The following is an 8,696-nucleotide window of genomic DNA, read 5'->3' on the forward strand; positions in this document are numbered from 1 at the left end:
GGTGGTCCAGGTGATGAAGATCCAAGTCCTCCGCCTCGCTTGCCTGCTGAGGTGAAAGGCAAGGCAACAAAGAAGATTACGTCAAAGAAGCGGAAGTATGTAGATGCTAATACAGCGAGAGCAGCAGCAATGGCAGCCGCCATTGAGCGTGCAGAGAGAGGAGGTGCTCGAAGTGGAGTCCAGATTGTAGATTAGCTTTCACCAGCACAGAGGGCAGTCATTGAGCAGGTTGAGCATCGTCATGGTAGTCTAGCTAGGACTGTCATGCTTGAGGGATGGCGTGTTGTTTTGGAGGAGACTCAGCCTCAGGGGGAGCTACAGCAGTAGACACAGCCACCAGTGCAGTTAGAGGGTGCTGAGTAGACTTAGGAGGGAAAGTAGCTAGAGGAGACAGAGCAGGCATCTCAGACATAGCTTCGCCACTCTAGTCATACCTGTACCTAGGTGACATCGAGGCCAGAGACATAGAGGAGGGGTTTTCGTCCGCCTCCTAGACCACAGGGTCCGCCTCCAATGACTTATCTAGATTTGAGGGCTGCTACAACCAAGCAGGTGTAGCAGCTTAGATTTGTTCAGTTCGAGGACTAGTTCCCGCCGAGGAGGGACAAGCGTGCTTCAGAGGGTTTCTATATACCACTATAGGAGGATTTCTATAATGCATATCTTAATAGTGGGGTTGTCTTCAGATCTCAGAGAGTATCCTCTATTGAGGCTATTATAGCAGTTGTAGGAGACCAGATCCATCCTCACATTTCTTACCTGCCTAGGTTGATAGACCTACTTGGGTGGATAGGCAGATATGTACCATCATGGGTCTATGAGTTCTATGCTACATTTTGGATTGACCCGAGGCACAGATTCATTCACTTTGCTTTCAGAGGCCGTGACTATAGGCTAATGAGCTTCAGGGTCAGAGAGATACTTAGGCTTTAGGAGTCACCTATCCAACTACATGAGATTTGCTATGGTCATATAGAGCCTCCTAGACGCCCTCACAGTGGTGTCGTGCCTCCCATTGATCTCATCCGACCTTGCTTCATAGAGCCATTCGGCAAGGGGTCAAGCAGGACACCTAAGGATCTTACTCCTATAGCTAGATTGCTTGATGCTATCATGAGGAGGACCCTACTACCAAGGATGGGATATCGCAAGGGATTGACTCGCATTCAGTTGTGGCTACTAAACTCCCTGATCTGGCAGATTATATTTGATATATGGGATCTCATTCTTTCTGAGATGGAGGATACACTAGCAGAGGGATTCAGAGGTCATAGGCAGCTACTATATGCTCACTGGATTACTTTTCTGATTCATAGGACAGTCACAGTGAGGCCTCCTAAGATGTTGGCAGAGTATTCTGGTGCTACTATAGAGTTTCCAGCATATAACATGACTCAGATGCTTCGCCATAGTGATGTGAGCACACCGAGCCAGCCACGTCATAACCTAGAGGTGCTAGAGACTATAGCCCAACAGGATGAGATTATCAGGGGCATTGTAGTGACAGAGGAGGAGCTAGATACACAGTAGGAGGGTATGGTTGAGAGTGATCCTAGTAATAGCTCAGATGATGACTACCAGGATATCCCTCAGATGCCTCCTCGATGACATGACGGTGAGGCTAGTGGCTCCATCTTAGCTCCACCTACACTATAGACAGACCCTGCTCTCTTTGCTATTTTTGAGCAGATAAAGCAGGATCAGGCTCGCTAGGCCTAGGAGACAGCAGTTGCTCTAGCATAGGTTTAGGCTAGACAAGACGAGTTCCAACGATAGTAGCAGGCTATCCAGCCACAACAGTAGGCCATGCAGCAGTAGTAGCTCCTCATGCAACAGTAGTTACTAGGTTTCATGTAGCATGTTGGTACTACTATTGGGGCTCCACCGCCATAGCTTACACCTCAGCTCGGCCAACCTGCCACCACTTCACAGACTCCAGCTGTACAGCCCAGTGGGCTTCAGAGTCAGGGACATCTAGTGACACAGTTTGCTTCACCTACAGAGTAGGTGTCCTAGTGGTTTGCTTCGCTAGTGATAGCCTAGGGTCTATAGTTCACACCTCTACATACGGGTTTCACACCGGCTCAGACTTCATCATTTCTTGTGACAGACACCCCAGTTTCTAGGAGCCTTGGTGCTACCTTCAGTGAGTTGATAGGGCAGCCTACACCGCTAGATCTACATGTCCCTAGTCCTTCCACAGTTGCTCCTATTACTAGTACTACAGGACGCTCCCTTCATCTATTGCATCATCAGAGCTGCCTACTTCAGTGATACCTATAGAGTCATAGGCCGCACTAGTCCCAGATCCGACCTAGATTGCTTTAGCTTCACTTCCAGCGATAGAGGGTCATATAGCTTAGAGCTTAGAATTAGATGATGATGCTACATAGTTCTAGATCGCTCATCGCACCTCAGCGCCCGACTTGTTCACTGTAGCCCCACCGATAGACCCTTAGGTTTTGGTGCTTGACGCCAAAGGGGGAGAGGGATCGAGTATGATAGACTTAGGGGAGAGCGATATATCTAGGGGGAGCTTATCTATTATATTTGGCTTTTTATGTGTGATACATTATTATGCATTCATGTTTACTTTCATGCATTGAACTACATATGTGTGATCGTGATACTTATGTGATAGTGATACTAATGTGATATCTATGTGATATGTGACATGTGTGCTCTCTACTTTGATCTTTATATATGCCATGTCACTTGGTTATGCTGATTTGCTTTGCTTCCACGCTTTACTTCAATGCAAATGAGCTTTATTTCTTGTACTCGTGCTTATTTCATATCTATTGAGTACATCATGTTGGCTTAGGTCATATAAGCTTGCCTAACTCTTTTGTTCTTATTGTCAAAAGCTTATATGAACCAAGCATGTTGAAAACCTCATCTCTTTTACATACTCGAGGTTGTATTGTCATCAATCACCAAAAATGGGAAGATTGAAAGCATCTAGGCCCCTAATTGGGTTTCGATGATTAATGACAATACAAGATTACTGTGCCTAATGTGTGTTTTGCAAATGCAATTAAGTTAGGTCATGGTAATGGCAATTGATTGGGCAATCATGGTTATCATGCCCCTATGATGGAAATCATTTTGGCTTTCAAAGGATGGATGACAAGGTTAAGGATGGACTAGTTCTAAGTGTTGTCTGGTGTTGAAGAGACACTTTGAGTAGTTTTGATCTTTGTTTTTCCTTTGGCCATATAATTAAGGGGGTATAAACTAGTAGCTTGACCTAGGTGAGTCTAGTGGGTTAGGTGTGGTGCACACTTGTCAAATCTAGCACTAGGTAGCTCCTAAGTAGCCCTAAGATCAATTGAAGCAAACTTCATTCACATATGATTGCGAGTTGGAAGTGAATGTAGGGTCAAATGTTGATTGGACACTGGTTCTGGTGTGACCGAACGCTAGCGCAGAGTCCAGTCAGTTCATTTGATCAAGGTGAAGTTGTCTGGTTGCGACTGGACACAAAGAGAAATGTAACCGGACGCTGGGTGCTAGAGTCCAATCAACTCCAGTAAGGTTCCAAAGAGGGAGAATCCTGATCAGACTCGTCCAGTCAGTGCTGACCGGACACTGGTCAGGTTCCGACTACTGACAGGACGCTAAGTAGCAAAGTGACCGGACGTTGGGTGCCAGAGTCCGGTCAACATCAGAAAGGTTCTAGAGAGCAGTTTTCATGACCGGACACGTCCGGTCAGTGCTGACCGGATGCAGGTCAGAGTCCGGTCACAACTTAATGGCTTAGTGGCGGGGAGAACTGACTAGAGCACATAACAGTTCATTTTGAATGAGGGGTTATAAATACTTCCTCTATTCACTCAAGGGAGCACTCTTGCCCATTTCAACAGTTGAGAAACACCCTTGAGAGTGCTAAGGAGAGCAAGAGCCTAGTGAGGTGATTGAGATTTGAGAATCCAAGATTAAGGCCTCATTAGCAAAAAGAGAGTAGCAAGTGTGCATCCACCCTTCTCATTAGGCTTGTTGTGGTCAAGTGAGAGTTCTTAGCTTGTTACTCTTGGTGATCGCCATCACCTAGATGGCTGGGTGGTGATTGGGAGTTTGGTGATCATCCGACAGAGCTTATGGATGATCCAACTCAAGTTGTGAGCGGTTGTGGGTGATTCACCACAACAGAGTGTCGAAGAATCAACTCGTAGAGAGCACTTGATCCTTGCGTGGATCAAGAGGGAGCTACACCCTTGCATGGGTGCTCCAACGAGGACTAGTGGAGAGTGGTGACTCTTTGATACCTTGGCAAAACATCGTGATGTTTCTCCTTCTCTCTTTACTTTGAGCATTTACTTTGAGCAATTCAATTCTTGTCTTTACATTCATAAAATTGTCATGCTAGAGTAGGATTGGAACTTAGGGTGCAAAACTTTTGTGCGGTAGAACATTAGAAACACTTTCTAGGCACAAGGGGTGAAGTGGGCTAAGTATAGGGTTTAATTATTGCAAAGAATTTTGGAATTAGCCTAATTCACCCCCCTCTTGGGCATCTTGATCCTTTCACTCCTCACCGATGGCCCTATGTTTCTCCTCATCGAAGCGACATAGGCGCTGCTTCACTAGCTTGGAGCCTGGCCTGATCTTCAAGACATGCTCAGTTACTTCTCTCAGAGTGCCTGGCATGTCTGAGGGTCTCCACACAAAGATGTCTCTATTGGTGCGAAGGAAGTCAGTGAGCGTGCTTTCCTATTTGGAGGAAAGCGTGGTGCCGATGCACACCACTTTGCCCTTGGAGCCGCTGGGGTCTATGAGGATCTCCTTGGTGCCCTCTATAGGCTCAAAAGACCCGACCAACCTCTTAGGGTTAGGCACTTCTTCGATGACCTCCTCCGTGAGGGCCGCAAGCTCTTTGAAGGCAACAATTGTCATGACATGTTCATAGCACTTGACCTCACACTCGTAGGCACGCTGGAAGGAGGTGTCGATGGTGATGACCCCACATGGACCTAGCATCTTCAACTTTAGATAGGTGTAGTTAGCAATGGCCATGAACTTCACATAGCATGGACGTACCAGAATGGCATCGTAGGTTCTGTGGAACCCGACCACCTCGAAGGTAAGGGTCTCTGTCCTATAATTGGTCGGATCCCTGAAGATGATGGGCAGATTGAGCTACCCAAGTGGCACGACCTGCTTTCCTAGCATGATGCCTTGGTAAGGTGCCCTGGTCGACTGGATGCGCGCTCGATCGATGCCCATGGCGTCGAGCATTTTTGTGTCAATGATGTTGAGGTCGCTGCCTCCATGCATCAGCACCTTGGTGAGCCTCTTTGTGCCGATGATCGGGTCAACCACAAGTGGATATCTTCCTAGCCATGGGATGCTTTCTGAGTGGTTGGTCCGATCAAAGGTTATGGCAGACTCCGACCATCAGAGGAAGGTCGGTGTGGCCAGCTCGGTTGTATAGACCTCATGGCGCAAAAGCTTCTGGCAATGCTTGGAGTCATAGGCCACCGACCCTTCGAGGATCACGAGGCAGCCATCTAGTGTCAAAAATCAATCGTCCTTCCCCTTAGTGTCGTCTGTGGCTAGCTTGGGCTCCTTCCTATGCCCCCCTTGTTGGAGCCTCCATACACGAACCGCTTCATGAGGACATAATCCTTGTATAGGTGCTTGATGGGGAAAGCATGGTTCAGGCACGACCCTTCGAGTAGCTTCTTGAAGTGGTCTGGGGTACCCTCGGTGGGCTTGCGACCCCCCTTGCAGTCGGCGGTGGCCACGAATGAGCCCTTGCATCGTTGCTTGTTCTTCTTCTTCTTGGGACAGTTGGAGGCGCCTTCGTCGGTGTCCTCTTTCCACTTTGCCTTGCCTTTGAGGCGGTCAAAAATTGTCCTAACCGCCTCCTCGCTCGAGGCATGGCTAGTGGTGATGTCGAGGAGCTCCTTGGTGGTTCACGGGCCCTTACATCCTAGCTTGTGAGCCAGGGACCCACAGGTGGTCGTAGATAGGAAAGCTCCTTTGACGTCGATGTCGACGATGTTGGGCAGCTCGTTGCACTGTTGGGAGAAGCACCGGATGTACCCATGAAGAGTTTCCCCAAACTTCTATTAGCAGTTTTTGAGATCCCATGGGTTCCTAGGATGCGCGTATGTGCCCTAGAAGTTTTTCACAAAGATCTCTTTTAGGTCCACCCAACTTTGGATTTGATTAGACGGAAAGTGTTCCAACCACGCTCGCGCCGAATCAGCCAGGAACAATGGAAGGTTGCGAATAATGAAATTATCACTATCTGCTCCACTGGCTTGGTAAGCAAGCCAATAATCCTTGATCCAGAGTCCGTGGTTTGTTTCCCCAGAGTATTTTGGGATGTTGGTCGGCGGTTGGTACCACGGTGGGAAGATGACATCAAGGATGTGTCGGCCAAAGGTCTGAGGCCCCAGCAAGTCGGGGCTTGAACTTCTATCCTCACTACTGTCACAGCGTCCACCATGATGAGGGTGGTAGCCATGGTTAGCCTCCTCCCTCGCATCACTATAGGCATGTCGATGGGCATCCAGGGTGTTGTGCATGTCATGGTGGAGGCTAAGATGCTCATGCACCAGGACCGCAGTGCATGGCCCATCGCCTTGCTGCGCCTGGTGGACTAATACATCCCTGTCGGGTTGCTCTAAGGGCGTGCGCTGGCTAGCGTAGAGCTCATGTCATTGGGACAATGAGCTTTTGGCCTTCTGCGCTACTGTATGATCGAGTAGCGTGTGAATCTTGCGATGGACCCGATGATCCTCCGGTGTTGTGGGCTCTAGAAGCCCCCGGATCAATGCCACTGTGGCATTGATGTTCTAGCTCGCTTGAGTGAAATGTGGGAGGGCTTCGTTGTCCTTGATGATCCTCCGGTTCACATCATGGGCCACAGCCCACGCACGCCCACCGTCTTCATGGTGCTTGATCTCTCGCTCGATCTTCGTGTGTTCCTACTCGAGCTAGAGTCATGCTTCTTTGAGCTCTTGGTGCCGTGCCCTCAGCTGCTCTACCCGCACACAAGGTGGGGCCCCTGCATCCCCCTTGACCTTGTCGTCGAGGTCATCTATTGGGGTAGCCCCTCCCTCATGGATGCTTTCAATGTATTCCTTGGGGTACCCGCCTTGAAACATTCTCATGAGGGGTGATGGCTCCCCCTGCTGGAGTCAGAGTCAAAGAGCGACTCCAATTCTCCTACAAGAAGGTCGTGGAAAGATTCCATGACATATTCGGTCATCCCCATGAACCCATCATTCATAGGGGCTGGGGGCGTGCATTGCACCACAAGGTGGCTAACGGTCTCTACGATGTTGCGTAGATCGAATGAGGGCACCGTCGGGGCACTCCGAATGAGGTATTCTGGGAAGAGTGGCTCTCCTCTAGCAAGCTATGTCATGACGTTGGCAAACAAGAAGGTGAGGTAGCCCAGTCCCTCCTAGGACGGTCAGGGTCTTAGGAAGGCGCCGAGCTAGCGCTCTAGCCTCCCTTAATCGAGGCCGAGGAGCTGGTCGCTCCTGGGGGCATGGGCCTTTGGTATGTGCAGCTGTAGCTCCTCAAGTGCCTCAGTGATCATGTCGAGGCTAGCAGAGTGGAGAGGTTGGACGTCGGTAGGAACCTATGCCAACTCTCCCTCCATCGTAATGATGAAGTCTAGGTTCCTGAAGCTTACATGTGTGCCTAGGACCCAACTGACACCACAACTAGCCATCCGAGGCCAGATGTGGACATCAAGATGTGCAAAAAGCCCTACCTAGCACGCCAACTGTTAGTGTTTTTGGACCACCGATGAGTAAATTTGTATTTGTGCATCTGGCTCGAATAGTGTGCTTAGAGGACACAAGGGTTTATACTGGTTTGAGCAAAACATCCCTATGTCCAATTCACTACTGCTCGTGTTACCGGCACTTGGTTTACAATAGGGGTTACAAACAGGTAAGAGAGGGAAAGGATCCCAAGTCTCTAGTGGAAGGAGTGAACGGGTGTTGAGATCTTGATTGTCACTCAGCTATGTGCTCGTGCTACGCTCTTATGTTTTTATCTCATGGTCTAGCCCCTTTCATGGGGCACCCTGCTTCCCCTTTTATAGGTGAAGAGAAAGCATGGGTTACAGTGGAGGAAAAGGAGAAGAACGAGAGAGAGAGAAGGGAGAGAGAAGAAGGCTTCCAGAATTGTTGGGTCCTTCTTCTCCTTCATGCGGGTCTCGCCAATCCTATAGATGTCAATAGTGGTAGCTCCGTGTTGTGGCCCTATTCATCACTGGCACCATGCGTAGGCGTGATCTGCTGGTCGTGGTGTTTTACTCTATCCTGGCGGATGTCATGGGGAACTGACGCACCTATCAGCATCTGTATGAGGATTAGGCAGAATAGTACTGGCACGCCCGACACTGTTCCTGATGTCAATCACCAGGTAAGGCTCATGATGGCCATAGGTTACATCGAGGCATGCTAGCCTCTTTCCTGGTGTTAGAGTTTTGACCTAGGCCCATACGCTTTGACCTAGAGTGGCTAGCGACGGTATGGGTCCCCATCAGATGAGATAGATCCTGTGTCCTTGGGGTTGGGCAAAATAGAGCACGAACACAAGGGGTCGGGCAAGATGGAGCCCATGGCCTTGGGGTCAGGGAGACAGAGCCCACACCCGAGGGGTCGGGTGAGACAAAACCCATGTCCTTAGGGTCAGGCGAGATGGAGCCCATAGATTTGGGGTTA

The sequence above is a fragment of the Miscanthus floridulus genome, chromosome 4, assembly GCF_019320115.1.
Source record: "Miscanthus floridulus cultivar M001 chromosome 4, ASM1932011v1, whole genome shotgun sequence".
Classification (NCBI taxonomy): Eukaryota; Viridiplantae; Streptophyta; class Magnoliopsida; order Poales; family Poaceae; genus Miscanthus; species Miscanthus floridulus.